We start from the raw sequence: 15,790 nt of genomic DNA, 5'->3' as shown, positions 1-15,790 counted from the left end.
ACATGTCAATAATAATTCCAAGTAATGTGAGCAACAGAATGGACTGTTAGTGTCATTTACTTACATTTGTAAAACCAATACTAATTGAGTTCCTAGTATATACCAGGCACAGTACTTGCAGTATATATTTAAATGCATATATACACAAACACGCACATACACATATATCAATCGTACCACATATAGCATATCACATGTATATATAATCCATGCTTTCATTGTACTAATCTAATTTATCCAAAAGTAACTAAGTAATAAATTCAATATTTGCTTTCTAAGGCCTGTTAATATTCAAATATTATTTTTTAAGAGTAAATAGTTATAATTCAAATATTTCTATTAAAAGCAAGACTCAGCAACCTGTGGACCATGGGTCCATTCTGGCTCACTACATATATTTGTAATTAAAGATTCACTGGAACATGACCAAGCCCCATTGTTTACTTCCTGTCTATGGCTGTCTTCCACACTCAGGAAACAACAGCCCGGTCAAATAGTTATGAAAAAGACCATGTGACTGGTAGAGTCTAACAAATTTACTATCTGACCCTTTACAGAAAATGTTTGTCTATCCCTTGTCTAAATCTCTATCAAGAAGCTTGGCCGGGCGCGGTGGCTCAAGCCTGTAATCCCAGCACTTTGGGAGGCCGAGACGAGCAGATCACGAGGTCAGGAGATCGAGACCATCCTGGCTAACACGGTGAAACCCCGTCTCTACTAAAAAAATACAAAAAATTAGCCGGGCGTGGTGGCGGGCACCTGTGGTCCCAGCTACTCGGGAGGCTGAGGCAGGAGAATGGCGTGAACCCAGGAGGTGGAGCTTGCAGTGAGCTGAGATCCGGCCATTGCACTGCAGCCTGGGCGACAGGGTGAGACTCTGTCTCCAAAAAAAAAAAAAAAAAGAAGCTAAACAGATACATTTATTAATACAATTAAGTCTGATGACACCTTTCATACTTATGATAGCCTCTCCTCCTTCACCTCCTAGATAGCTTCCAGCTTAATGTCCTGCTGTAGACTACGTTACCTCCTACTCTCGCCCTTGGGCAGGAGGTAGGGGATATTGTCTCTGCTAAGCCTGACAACAGAGTGGGACATAATTACACCCATTTCTGGGACGTGAGGCCTTTCCTTTTAAAAATTTCAAGCTACATACTGAGAGAATATACACAAGAAATGGCAAAAGTAAGAAAAAAGAAAGTTCCAAAATTTAAGACATCTTATATATTCCTCAGAAAACATATACTCTAGTTTGTAGAAATATGGAAAACCAAACAGAGCCTTCTAGATTGGGTAACTCTGTGAACACAGAAGCTGAACTGGCTCTGATCTCTAACATATTTGGATGAATAGGAAAAAAAATATGAGATAAATTGTCAAAACCCCTAAACTGAAAGAAGGATCCCACTCACATATGAGAAATTTTAAGAGATAATTTTCCTAGGTAAAAGACAAGTAGAGCCATAACTACAGCAAAAACTAAACAAACAACTTTCTTATTGGAGAACAATGTGAAACTGTGTTATAGAGAATTAGCAGTTACCATCCAACTGGAGAGAATTATATGCATGATGTGGGAGGCCACAGAAAACAAGGCTCACTCTCCTGGCATACCCTTCTATTGCCAAAAATCAAGAGCCCTGAAAAATAGAGTTGGTGGCTGTGGGCATCCCCCAAAATGAGTCTGGTACCTGCACTTAAGATGCTGAGTGTGGTTTAGCGTGAGTTCCTTGCTATGAAGAAGAGAGGAGAGAAGTGGTTCTGTATGATTAGAAAGAGGACTGGTGCCAGAGACATACAGTATCTCTCAAATGGAGGCAGGACACAATAAAGCCTGGACATAGAGAGCTGCACCTTTAGCAGCCACTTCAACAAACACAGAGGGAAAATTGTGCCAGGATAAGGATTCCAGACGGGACCTGCGTTTAGCCCCAACTTATTTTTCCCTCCACTGAGAATACTGACTCAGAGTCACAAAAAAAGGAAATTAGAACATATCTAGTTGATAATGGAGGAAGGAAAGAAGAACGAAAAAAATACATATATTGAAAAATAAACCTTGCCCTGGAGCAGTGGTTCATGCCTGTAATCCCAGCACTTTGGGACACCGAGGCGGGCGGATCACAATGTCAAGAGATGGAGACCATCCTGGTCAACATGTTGAAACCCCCTCTCTACTAAAAATACAAAAATTATCTGGGCATGGTGGCGGGCGCCTATAATCCCAGCTGCTGGGGAGGCTGAGGCAGGAGAATCGCTTAAACCAGGGAGTCAGCTTGGAGTGAGCCGAGATCGCGCCACGGCACTCTAGCCTGGCAACAGAGCAAGACTCTGTCTCAAAAACAAAAACAAAAACAAAAAACCTTACTTTGTTTAATGCAAAAGAAAACTTTCAACAAAAGTTTATGGCAAGATTATTTAAAATAGGAATACTCACCAAAGGAGAAAAATATAGCATGAAAGAAAGTGATTTCTAGACAGATTTAAACTAGAAATATGTTCTAGTTCGTATCTATTTTGTGTTTGAAGTTAAAAAAAAAAAACAGCAAAAATGGACTCAACAAAATAAATGAAGATTAACTGATAAATCAGCAAATCAGCAGATTCCAAAAAAAAGGAACTGAGAGAGGCAAGCTAAAGGAAGGAAACTGAATGTAATAAAGAAAGAATATGAAGAATTTAAAATGAAATAACAGGATTAAAACCTTAACTGAGAAAAGAAAAAAGGTAGTTGGCACAGCAGAATATATCAGTTCACAGGTCTAGAGAACATAATAGAGGACACAGTCTGTAATTAGGGTGGAAATTTAAATGTCATGCTTGCCTGGTGGAAGCCCTTGAGTCACAGAGAAAACACTTGGCTCCCAGGCCTGTGAGTCAGGTCAGCCCAACCTGGGGCTAGAGGAGAGCAGGAAGCCAAGTGTGTGCTTGCCTTGGAGATCAATGTGGGGGTGGAAAAGCTCTCAGAAAGCCCCTTTCTGCTCTTCGCCATCAGTAATAACACTGACAGTTGACAAGCATTCTGTGTATTCAGGACATATACTATAGACGATTTTGTCTTGCAATTTGTGTGGACTTTGTCAGGACACTCTAAGTATCCTGTAACCAGAAATTTATTTTTCAATTAATTATAAGAATTCAGCACTTAAAGATATTTTTCTGCCACAGAATTTGGCCCTATATATAGCAACGTTAGCTGAAAATGATATCTCCACAAATAGATATCTGGGCAATCCCGCTTCATGTCTCTCCCGCAGGCTTGGCTAAGGGAAGACCAAAAATGGGATTGGTGGGAATGGGATGAGGAGGAAGGCTGAGAATTCAAAATGCTGATTTTTTCTATTTTAGAAAGGGAAAAACTGTTCTGTAGCCAAAGTGCCAAGTATCTCTAACTACTGTTAGAGACAACTTTGGATCGGTACACATGCCCCAAAGTCAGCCAGTCAGTGACAACCTGTCCCCAGTAATTTGTTTCTGGAACTTAGCCTGTCAGAGACAGGTCCACACTACCAGACAATAACCAATCATCACGTGTCTCACTCCAGGGATGATGCCCCTGAAAACCTGTCCACAGCAGTTTTAATTCAGTGACCACACTAACATAGGTGAAAATCCATCAATACCTAAATGCTCCCACTTCTGAAAATCTACCAATTCCCAAACACCATGCTTCCCAAAACTTATACAAGGTCAACTCTGGTTTTGTTCAGGAAGATTATGCCTAACAAGTACAGATCTCCCTTGCAAAAAATCAGGAAGTTTATTTTGTCTTGCATTTGATACCTAATTTATTGTCTGTTTGCAAGTTCTCAACCCTTCCCACAATTCAAGCCCTGTTTACTAATAAATATAAATTTGAACTTGAGAGTAACAGACATGCTGAAGAAGAGGTAACAGCAATCTTTTCAATTATTGAGAGGTGGTTATTATCCATTCAAATGCCAAAACACAGGTATAACTTTTGTGGTGAATTTTTTCAACAATGGACATTTATGAAATGAGGAAAAAATCCTTCTATAGCTCTTTGAACAGCATGCAATTGTTATTCAGTATCATAAATTGAAATTCAGTGCAAGCCAAGATATACTGACAGCTACACTTAAGAGATTTATGATTTCCTCAACTACTTCCAAAGGAAGTGATAAAATAACAAATTTTTTATTAAGATAAATTTAAATGAAGAAGATAAATTAATCACAGCAGAAGTTAAAATGGCTCCTCTCGTTGCATATCATCATCAGCCTTTCAGCTCAAATGACTGTTTGAACATACTGCTACCATAAATATTTTCAGATTCCAATATTGCAAGCAAATTTTCAAGTGCCAGGATGAAGCCTACTGCAATAATTAAAAAAAGAAATGGCTCCATTTACTATTAACAGAGATTATCAAAAATCTAAACCTCACCTTTTTTTATGACATAGCGTGACTGCAAGTAATCACAATGCAGGAAAAAAGTTTTTTTCATTGCTGGTACAATATTTTTCTCATGAAAAGGGCTGGTTTATAAAGCTATAGCAAGTAAAATTTCTTCCAAATAAGACTTCAGAAACAAAAGCAAATTTTTTATGGAAAACTCTCTTACTGAGTTAAGAGTGAAGACAAAAAATCATACTGCTTTTGGTGGAGATAATACAGATACAAATGTTGGTGTAAACATTCAAACAATGTTTATTCAAAGTTAAAGCAAAGCATACATGATTCTGTGAAAGGTGTTAGCTATTTTGTCCGTATTCTGTTTAATGTTGCTCAGACCACATCTGTATCCTTTCTACTGACATTGTAGTAGTTGTCAGGAAATTGTTCCCTTTAGTACTGTTCAAAGTGAACAATTGAGGGATTTTTGTTATTTTGTCATCATTCTGTATTCTTTAATTCTCTAGAATTCAAAAATCTGTTGGTTTTCTTCAACAAAAGCAGTTGAGAGAATCTTCAGTTCATTTTGAAACATGGAAATCATAGTTTAATTCTGGTAGCCCAAAAAGTTCTTGTTGACTTTTTAAATAATTCATTGAATGAAGCCTACTTATTTCTTGTTCATTGTTTTCACTTTCTCTCAAGCAAAAGGATTATGCAAATCAAAGAAGGGTAAACAGTATTATTGAAGTACTCCATTGCTTACAGAAACTTGTTGAATGGGTAAAAAAAAAAAAAAAAAAAAAAGAACACAAAAACTCATTCTTTAAGTGTCAAGATTGTTCTTACTAGGCACAGCATTGCTTATGACTAGAAAAAGAAATTTTGACTTGAAGAGGATAATTATTACAGCATTTAGTGTGACTGTTTTGAAACACATTTCATCTCTTGAACAATTCAACTATTTAAAAAAATGTTAGTAAATACTCTTCCAGCATGGGGACAAATGAATTCATGATGTTTATTGTTGAAGAAAGGGAAAAAATTTGACAATAATTTTCTTTTTGTCAGTGAAAAACATTTTGGAAAATCATTGACCAAGAGTTATAATCCTGAAGAATGGAAAAACAAGTCATGTCTTTGAAGATGGCATTATATATTTTAACATAGCTAACTCGAAGGGCTTTCTCAGAGTGGTAGATTTTATGGTAATAGATGTCCAGTGTGCTAGCTTATTTTTTCTCATTAATCAATGTTGAGTAAAGAAAAGAATAGCATTAATTTTATGTGGCAATATATAGATAATATATTACAATGTAAATGGAACATAGATTGTAACGGCAAAGAATTTTGTAAGTGAATTTTATAAAACAAGTAACAAAGAGACCCAAAAACTTAAGGCCACAAAATTAAAGAAAGTGTTACATAATTTAAACATTTATAATGTATTTGACATGAACAATGGATAATTTTTAAATATGCCCATGTAATATTTTTCTTTTATCTCAATGTATACATATATATGCTATTAGAAATTATTCACATTGAACTGGAAATAAAAATTACATTTTTATTTACTAAATCTGGTGGCCCTAATCAGAAAGCTGGCTTGTCTCATTTGCCCAGGGTTGGGGCAACTGTATCTATGATATTTTCAGAAATATACACAAATTGACTTTGAGGTGTCCTAGAAGACCTTCCTCTTACAGAGCCAGAATTTCAACTGTTGATCCAGCCAGCTCAGCCTAAATCAAAAATTCCTCTTCTCTGGGAATTTCTATTAAGATTCCTATGTTACAGGTGAGGAAACTGAGACTGAGGCAAGAGACTGAGGTGGATACTTTTCAGCAAAGAGCAGAGACTGGCTGGGTTCCTGCCTGTAATGCCAGTGTGGGAGAGTCCAGAGTTCTAGATCAGCCTGGACAACATAGAGGGACCTCCTTCTTTAAAAAAAAGAAAAGAAAAGAAGCCAGGAGTGGCATATGAGCCTGTACCCCCAGCACTCAGGAGGCTAAGGCAGAAGGATTGCTTGAGCCCAGGAACTCAAGACTGTAGTGAGCTATGATTGTACCCTGCACTCCAGCCTGGGTGACAGAGAAAGACCCCATCAAACACACACACACACACACACACACACACACACACACAAACAGGGCCTGTGCTACAGCTGGATAGGAAATGTGTACGTACCTAACAACAGAGCACCAAAATACAGAGAGCAAAACTCATGGAACTGAAAGGAGAAATAGACAATCTAACAATAACAGTTGGAGAATTCAATATTACACTTTGAATAACTGACAGAACATGTAGGTTAAAGATCAACAAGGAAATCGAACCTGAGTAATGCTATAAACTAACTATACCTAATACTTTCCTGCAGAACACTCAATAACAGCAGTATATGTATTCTTCTCAAGTACAGATGGAATGTTCTCCAGGATAGTTCACATGCTGGACCATAAAACAAGCCTCAGTAAATCTGAAAAGACTGAAAAGAGACAACATGTCTTATTCATTAACAATGGAATGAAATTAGAAAACAGTAACAGAAAGAAAATTGAGAATTTCAGGTATATATCTACACATTAGAAAACATAGTATCAAACAGCCAATAATAGGTCAAGGAAGAATTCACAAGCAAAATTAGAAATTAGAAATTCCTTTGAGCCAGGTGCAGTAGCTCATGCCTGTAATCCCAGCAACTTGGGAGGCCAAGGAAAGAGAATCACTTGAGGCCAGAAATTCAAAACCAGCCTGAGCAACATAGTGAGAGCTCATCTCTATGAAATGTTAAACACTTTATAAAAAGAAAAAAATAAAAGAAATTACTTGCAGCTGAATTAAGAAGAAGACACAACATATCAAAACCAAAACTTACTGGATGCAACTAAAGCAGAACTAGAGGTAAATTTATAACTAGAAATTGCTTTGTTGAAAAAGAAGAGCTCAAATCAATAACCTAACCTCTCAATCTAAGACACTGGAGAGAGGGGAGCAAACTAAATGTAAAGCAAGCAAAAGGAAAGAAATTATAATATTAGAGTAGAACTTAGGAAAATAGAGCATAGAGAAACAAGGAATTTTTTTAAAGTTGGTTCTTTGAAAATATGTTTTTAAATGACAAACTCTTAGCTAGACTGACAATGAAAAGAGAGAAAGATGACTCAAATTATTAAATTTAGAGATAAAACAGGGGATATTACTACCAAACTTACAGAAATAAAGAGGATTATAAGGAAATACTATGAACAGTTGTGTGTCAATACATTAAATAATTTAGATAAAATGTACAGATTCCTGGAAACATACAAGCTACAGAAACTGACTCAAGAAAAAATAGAGAATCTAGATAGACCTATAACAAGTCTCAGAGATTGAATTAGTAATCAAAGCAAAACACTCAAAGAAAAATTCAAGCCCAGATGACTTCACTGGTGAACTTTGCCAGTCATGTAAAAAAGAATTAATACCAATTCTTCCTAAACTCTTCCAAAGAAGAGAGTTTCATGAGGCCAGTATTACAAAACAAGACAGATACATCCCAAGAAAAGAAATCTATAGATCAATAACTATTAGGAGTATAGACAAAAATTCTCAATAAGATACTAATAAACCAAATTTACACATATTTTTAAAAACACCATGATAAAATGTGAATTTATCCCAGGAATGCAACATCCAAAGATAAGTTAATGTAATATATGGTATCAATAAAGTTTAGGATGAAACACACATAATCATCTCATAATACAAAAAGAAAGTATTTGACAAATTTCAACCTATTTTCATGATAAAAATACTCAGAAAAATAAAAATGGAATGGCATTTTCTCACCCTGATAAAGGGCATCTATAAAAAACCCATAGTTACCATCATACCTGACTATAAAAAACTGAATGTTTTCCCCCTAAGATCAGAAAAATACCACGATGTACTCTCTCACTTCTTTTATTAAACATTGTACTGGAGGTTCTAACCTGAGAAATTAGGTAAGTGAATAAAAGGCATGGAAATTGGTAAATAAAGTAAAATTACCCCTGTTTGCAGATGATATAATCTTGGATACAAAAATTCTTAAGGAATCCACTAAAAGACTATTCAAACTATAAAATGGGTTTAGCAAGGTTGCAAGATACAAGAATAATATGCTAAAACCAGTTGTATACAAACAGCAGTAAATAATCTAGAGATGAGATTAAGGAAAGAACTGCATTTACAATGGCATCACAAACAAAACACTTAGGAATAAATTAATGAAAATGGTGCAAAACTCACACTCTGAAAACTACAGAATATTGTTGAAAGAAATCTTTAAAGATCTCTAAAAATGGAGCAACTTCTCAATTTCAAGTATTGAAAATTGTTAAGATGGCAATATTCTTTAAATTAATCTACAGATTTAACACAATTGTTATCAAAATCTCAGCTGGCTTCTATGCATAAGCTGACAAGACAGGAAACTCTCTTCCATAAAATTCATATGGAAATTCAAGATAACCAGAATAAACCACAACAATCTTGAAAAAGAACTATATTGGAATATTCACACACCCTGATATCAAAACGTACTACAAAGCTACAGTAATCACGACATAAGGATAGATAAATAGATCAATGGAACAGAATTGAGAAAGCAGAAATAAACAATCACATTTATGCTCACTTCATTTTCAACAAGGGGTCAAAACACTTCATGGGGAAGCAATAATTTGTATAATAAAAGGTGCTGGGATGGGTGGATGTCCACATGTTAAAGAATGAAGTTTGAGCCCCTACCTCATACAATACACCAAACTAACTCAAAATGGATATCAGACCAAAATATAAAGGCTAAAACTACAAAACCCTTAGAAGAAAATAGGCTTAAATCTTAATGAACTGGGACTTGATAACGGTTTCTTAGATGTGACACTAAAAGTACAAGCAACCAAAGAAAAAAATTGACAAATTGAACTTCATCAAAATTAAAAACATTTTTGCCCCATCAAGAAAGATAAAAATACAAAATGGAAAAAAAAAAGATTTTCAAATAACATATCTGATAACGGACTCGTATTTAGAATATGTATTTAGAGGATGCTTACAACTTGATAGTAAAAAGACAACCCAATTTTAAGAATCTGAATAGACATTTCTCCAAATAAGATATACAAATGTCCAATAAATACATTAAAAATACTTAACATCATTACTCATCAGAGATGTGCCAATTCAAACCACAATGAAACACCACTTCGCACACACTATGATGGCTAGGATTTAAAAGTTGGAGAGGACCAAGAGTTGTTATGAAATTAAGAGAAACTAGAATTCTCATACATTGTTAGAGGAAATGTAAATAGTGCAGTCACTTTGGAAAAAGGTCTTGAAATTCATCAAAACTTAAACATAAATTTTCCATATGGTCCACCAATTCCACTCCTAGATATATATCCAAGAGAAATGAAAACATATGTCCACATGGAAACTTGTACACAAATATTCACAGAAGCACTATTTATAATAGCCAAAAAATTCAAACAACCTGAATTCACTTCAGCTGATAAATAGATACAAAGTATGGTATATTCATATAATAGAATATGGCTCAAGGAAAAAAACGCTGAAGTACTGATACATGATACAACATAGATGAACCATGAAAATCTTACGCTAAGTTAAAGAAGTCAATCAAAAGGACCACATATTGTACAATTCCATTTACAGGAGATGTCCAGAATAGGCAAATTGATAGAAATAGAAACTAGATCAGCAGTTCTCTGGGGCTGGGGGACAGAGACAATGGTTAAATGGCACAGGGTTTCTTTGGGGATTGTTCCATGAAAGGGCTGTATATGCAAAGCAATTCCCAAATGTCAAAGGAGCCAGGAAACCAAAGAAGGAGGCAGACAAATCCAGTTTGTCCATATCAGATGATTTATCGAGAAGCCTCATAGACAGAAGCATGGTCTTGGGTAGCTGCAGGACAGGGAGATCTATGCACTGTTAATCCCCAGGCAGAAGGCTTATATGCCACAGGGAAAGGATACGTGCGCTCTATGCAAGACAATTAAAGGCAACCATCCAGAACAAGCAAGGATGTGATATGTGTCACAGCCTATCATTTGTGCGGTAACGACAAGGTCAATGTGCTCTTACAGCAAGGATGGTAGATAAAGTAGGAATCAGGAGGCATTCACGGGACTGGGGCTAATCAGAAGTCAACATGGCAGAGTACCATCCAAAATGGAGTCACTTTGGTGACATAAAATGTTCTAAAATTGACCATAGAAATGGTTGCACAACTGTGGATATAGCAATATATACATACATATATATATATATTTCATATTTTAAATGGGTGAATTGTATAATATGTGTTTTTATAAAGCTGTTACAAACAAAAAAGTAATAGTGTGAAAGACACTGCCTTTGAGGAACAATGGCTGGATGTTGCCCCAGCCAACACTGGACCTTGTCCCTTCTTGCTCTGGAGTGACTGTTTCAGGGTTGTCAGAATCCCAGAGTCCAGCTTCTCACTTAGTTCCAAACTGTGCAGGAAGGGCAGCATGTAGGATGGGAAGCCCTGGGCTCCCAGCCCTTCCCCAGACTACTTAAGAGTTCCCCTTCTGGGAAGAGTAGCAGTCCCCTCATTCTCTATCCCCACCGCTCCCCCCAGGGCTCTGCCCTCATCACCAGACCTCCTGATCATGATGTCTACCATCTTCCTCCTGACCGGTGGTGGTTGGAGTAGTGTGGGGGGCACAATTGTCAGAACCCATAGAACTGTAAAGCACAAAAAGTGTACCCTTATGTAAACCATGGACTATCATTAATAATAATGTATAATTATTGGTTCATTAATTGTAACAAGCATGTTACAGTAATGAAAGATGTTAATAAGAGAAATTATGGAAGGTAGTAGGTATGAACTACACCTGGGCCCAGAAGGCGCAAGCCTCAAAGTCTGTGGCCTGTAGTTCTGCACTCTCAACCCTGAGCCCAGGATCAGTCCACCAGGGGGAGAGCTCAGGGCCTGAGCACAGCCAGGGTCCATCGCCCTGGGTCTGGAATCCCAGGCAGGCATAGTGTTGTAACTTTTCTCGAAGCTCCAGGCTGCTGTGTTTTCCTGCAGTTCATGGGGTAGCCCAGATGGCCCCTCACTGGCACATGATTCTCTACAATGGGCCTGCAAAACGACCAACTGCCCATTGCTTTCAAAGATCTGATTTCCCTCATTGCCTCATGTGAGAACATGCATTTGCTGGTATCTGAGTCTGTCTTCATGTGTCTGTGTGAGTCTAGGACTTTGTGTGAGTTTACTGCTGTCTCTCATTTTAGGTGCTGCCTCCTGGGACACAGGAGTCCCCAGGCAACTTTCCCAGTGCCTCTGGGGTGGGCAGAGGTGGGCCTGAGAACACTTGTGGAAACAAATTTCAACTGAGACTGATCTGGACATGGATGCCCAGGGGCAGCCTACAGTCAGGCCGGGAACACTCAGAGCCTCTTGCCTTCCTTGACTCCCTGATTCCTCCTCTGTCTTAGGGCTATGGTGATAGCTTGATGAGGGGAAATATGCTGGGCTCAGGAGCACAACTTTGTTACCTTGCTACAGTATTCTCATGACTTCTTTGCATTCTGCTTTGCTTCTCTATAGAAATACATGTCACTTTTCAATAGAGTGGTGATCACCCTCCTTCATTTCCAGTCCCCTCCTATGAGTGCTTCCCACCCTCCTTCTGGCTGCAGTGACTCCCTGGGGCCTGGTTGAAGGTGGTCAAGTAATGCTAAGGGCAACTGTTGCCCTTGGACCCAGAAGCCTTCTCCTGCCATCTTAGAAGCCCAATGTGTTGCCTGAGATTCTCCAGAGGGACCTGCAGCTCCTTGTCCAGAGGAGCTTCAGCCCTGCAGTAACATTTCTCAGTGTCATCACTGTCAAGGTGGACGGTGGCCTCAACAGGTGCAGACCCCAGCCCCATAGCACACTCTGCCTGGCTACCCACTTCTCACAGTCTCCCTCAGGCAGGGTGCCTCCGTCTTTGTTTCAAACTTAATTTGTCTGTGTGCCCAGGCTGAGGTCTGAGCCTCCCCAGGCCTGGCCCAGAATGGTTGGATCCAGTCATCTCCTCACTGGCCTCTGCATCCATCAAGTCCTCTCCTGGCTCCTGCCTGGCCTCCTGCGCTCCCTTTCCTAAAGAAGCTCTCTGCTCCTACCGGTGTAACTGGTTCTGCCACACTCTCTCTATCCTGGGGCAGGAAATTTTTCTCTGCAGCCTCCCTTTCCCATATGGCAAATGGAGTGATTGCAACATTCAATGCCAGATGGTGGGCTTTCCTTTTATTTAAACATGTCCTTTATTATGAAAAAATGAGGTGTTTATTATTTCAGAAGAGTATGTGTGAGGAAATAAGGATTTCTGTTCCACTGCTCAAGAGGACGTAATGGTGAGAGCAGGGAGAGGATGGAGATTAGAGACAGGCCATGCATGATTTCAAGGCGGAACTAGAGACAAGAAAGCAAAAGGTCACAGGAAGATGGATGGAGGAGATGCATGGGTTATTGTATGATGCAGAAAACGCAGCATTATTACAGATTCTGAACATTGCACAGGTTGAGTTTGCTGTCTCTCAGCAATGGTAAGTGGGATGGGCCCTTCTGAGAGGCTGCAGCAAACACGTATCCAAAGATACGTCTCCCACCCATTTAGTGATAAATTGATAGGGGCTTCCTAGTCCACAGAAGAAGACAACGAAAAATCAGAAGAAAATGGAACAAAAGATTTATAGAGGTTTGAGGAAAAACCTATGACCCAAGAATTCAATACTTAACTATATTTTGTTGCTACATTTGAGTTACTTTTAAGACAACAAGAATATCCTAGGGTAGGCACTATCCTGACTTCTAATAGCATATATTAGTTTTGTTTATTTTTGTATTCAACGTAAGTGAAATCATGCAGTATATACGCTTTTTATGTTTGACTTCTTTTGCTAAATTTTATATTTGCAAGATGCGTCTGTATTTTTATGTGTAATACACATCAATCGTTCACATCGCTATATAGTATTGCATTGTGTGTCTACCAGAATGTACTTACCCATCTTCCTGTTGATAGGTTCTTGAGTAGTTTCCAATTTCAGGCTCGTACAAACAGTGTTGCTGTGAACATTCTAGTATAGTCAGTTCTGCTGGCTTAGAAACACAAATTTGTTTTAACACAACTAGTATATTAGAGAACACTTATTCTTACTGCAAGTTTTGTGTTTGCTTATGTGCAATTTTGTTTATGAGAAACACTAGATGCACCCTTAAAATTCCAACCAGCTGAATCAATCCATGTAGGAACAGGCAAAACACACACACACATACACCTCAAACATCTATCAGCTACCTCGGTTCGCTACATGTGTTATTCTACAAGGTTGCATTTTGCCATTCTTTTTTCATTTGTGAACTTTTCTATATTTTTTAAAAATGGACATTCAACATCGCAAACATCTCTAAGCATCCTGGTTCAAGAACGCTAGGAAGAACATACAAAATAAAAGTTTTAAGTATTAAATAGAAGCTAGAAATTATGTGTCCTTTTAGAAGAAATAAGAGGGCATATCATATCTCACAAGCAACAGTCATAAAGGAATCTATATGTAGACCATAAGACACAGTGCTATAAAAATGAAAGAAATTTGTTTTTTTTTTAATCTCCAGAAAGGCTGAAACAATTCAAATGCTACAAATACTATAAAGTCAGTAAGAACAAGGCCTAAAGAAATAAAAGAAATAGATTTTTGAGCATGTGGACTCAAGACCAGTGAAAAATAACAGGAACAACCTTTCTCATAATCAAAGAGAATACACCACCTATATGCAAAGACCTTAAACAGAAATTGCCAAATCCTGCTAAAGTGGTTTCTTTTAGTGCTAGTAGTCACTGTTTTGATGGTTTCAAGGATGCAGCAATTTCCGGAGCCTTCAACTCTCAGACAAAGCCAAGAGTCCAAACCAGAAAGTCACAAAATAATCTCCAACAGTGATAGAAAAATTAAAGTTTTAATTGAAAAAGGTGGTTATGCATTGGAACCGGTTTGTTCATTTTGATAAAATAGGCATCTATTATAAACTCGTGCCTCAGAGGACTTCTATTTCAAAAACAGAAAAACACAACCCCAGATTTAAGGCTGCAAAATATTGCGAATTTTGATAACTCTCCTATAATAGATTGAATGGTGGCCCCAAAAGAAATATATTCATGTCCTAAACCGCAGAACTCGTGACTGTGACCTTATTTAGACAGAGCGTTTGCAGATGTAACTAAACGAAAGATCTCAAGATGAAATCATTCAGGATTATTCAGGTGGGCCCCAAATCCAATGATCCAGCCTTATAAGAAAAGAAGACAGGGAGAAGGGATGGTCATATGAAGATGGAGGCAGAGATTGGAAGGAAGCAACCATAAACCAAAGGATGTCTGGAACCACTAGAGCTGGGAGAGACAAGAAGTGTTTCTCCCCTACAGCCTTCAGAGAGAGTGCAGCCTGCAAACTCCTAGCTTCTAGACTTCTGGTGTCCACCACCTATACCATGAGAGAATAAACTTCTCTTGTTTTAAACCACCAAGTTTGTGATAATTTGTCACAGTAGCCATAGGAAAGTAATACACCCCCTTCCACCTTTTCATAATAAGTCACAAGCTTCTGGTCTTTTTAAGTTAAAGTATCATATTTATTATAGTATTTATGTATTTGCTAAGCCATTTAACATATATAAAATTGCACTACCATTTTTAATAGGTTTCATCTTCTTCATGGGTTACTGATTACACTTTTGAGTATTTTGTTTATAAATGTATTTTTTTGCACAATCCCTGTGATTATTATTGTGTGCTTTTGCATAATGTGGTTTTTATGGACATGTATGTTACATTATAACACAGCTGACTGCACATGTTTTGGATAACTATATTACATATTTTTCTTGGGTATATATTCGGTCATAGAATTGCTAGATCACAAGCATGAATATGGCCAGCTTTTATTGATGCTGCAAATTTTTCAAAATAAGTATACTGCCACTAGTAGTAACGAGAGTTCTAGATTTTCCATATCATGGCCAACAGTTAGCATTTTTCATGCTTTCCATTTTAGACATTAAGATGAGTATGCTGTAGAATGATGATATGATTTTAATTTACATTCCCCTGTGATTAATGAAGTTGAGTTTTTTTTCATCTGTTAATAATTAGCCATTTGAGTATTCTCTTAGTGAAGTATTTGGTGAAATTTTATGTTCATTTTTTAAGTACATTATCTGTTAGTTTCTTTTTGATGTCTAGGATTTCTTATATATTCATGAATATATTCTCCCACTCTGTTGCCTCTTCGCTCATTTAACTATGTGTTCTTATGAACAGAATTCCTTCATTTTGATATAAAATTGACCCTTGAACAACAA

The 15,790-nt window shown here is 37.5% G+C and overlaps 1 long non-coding RNA gene across 1 annotated transcript in view; it reads right to left on the bottom strand.

Annotated features, from left to right (window-relative positions):
* The window catches only part of LOC103887493, an 88,639-nt gene extending 74,772 nt beyond the window's left edge, over positions 1–13,867 (bottom strand). Inside the window, exon 1 of the long non-coding RNA XR_002524298.2 lies at positions 13,437–13,867. This is a non-coding gene — a long non-coding RNA (uncharacterized LOC103887493). The remainder of the gene's footprint in view (positions 1–13,436) is intronic.
* Positions 13,868–15,790: the final 1,923 nt, after the last annotated feature.

This window comes from Papio anubis, chromosome 11, assembly GCF_008728515.1.
Source record: "Papio anubis isolate 15944 chromosome 11, Panubis1.0, whole genome shotgun sequence".
Taxonomy (NCBI): Eukaryota; Metazoa; Chordata; class Mammalia; order Primates; family Cercopithecidae; genus Papio; species Papio anubis.
Note: the sequence above shows the minus strand (reverse complement) of the source record. Positions and strands in the feature narration are given on the sequence as shown.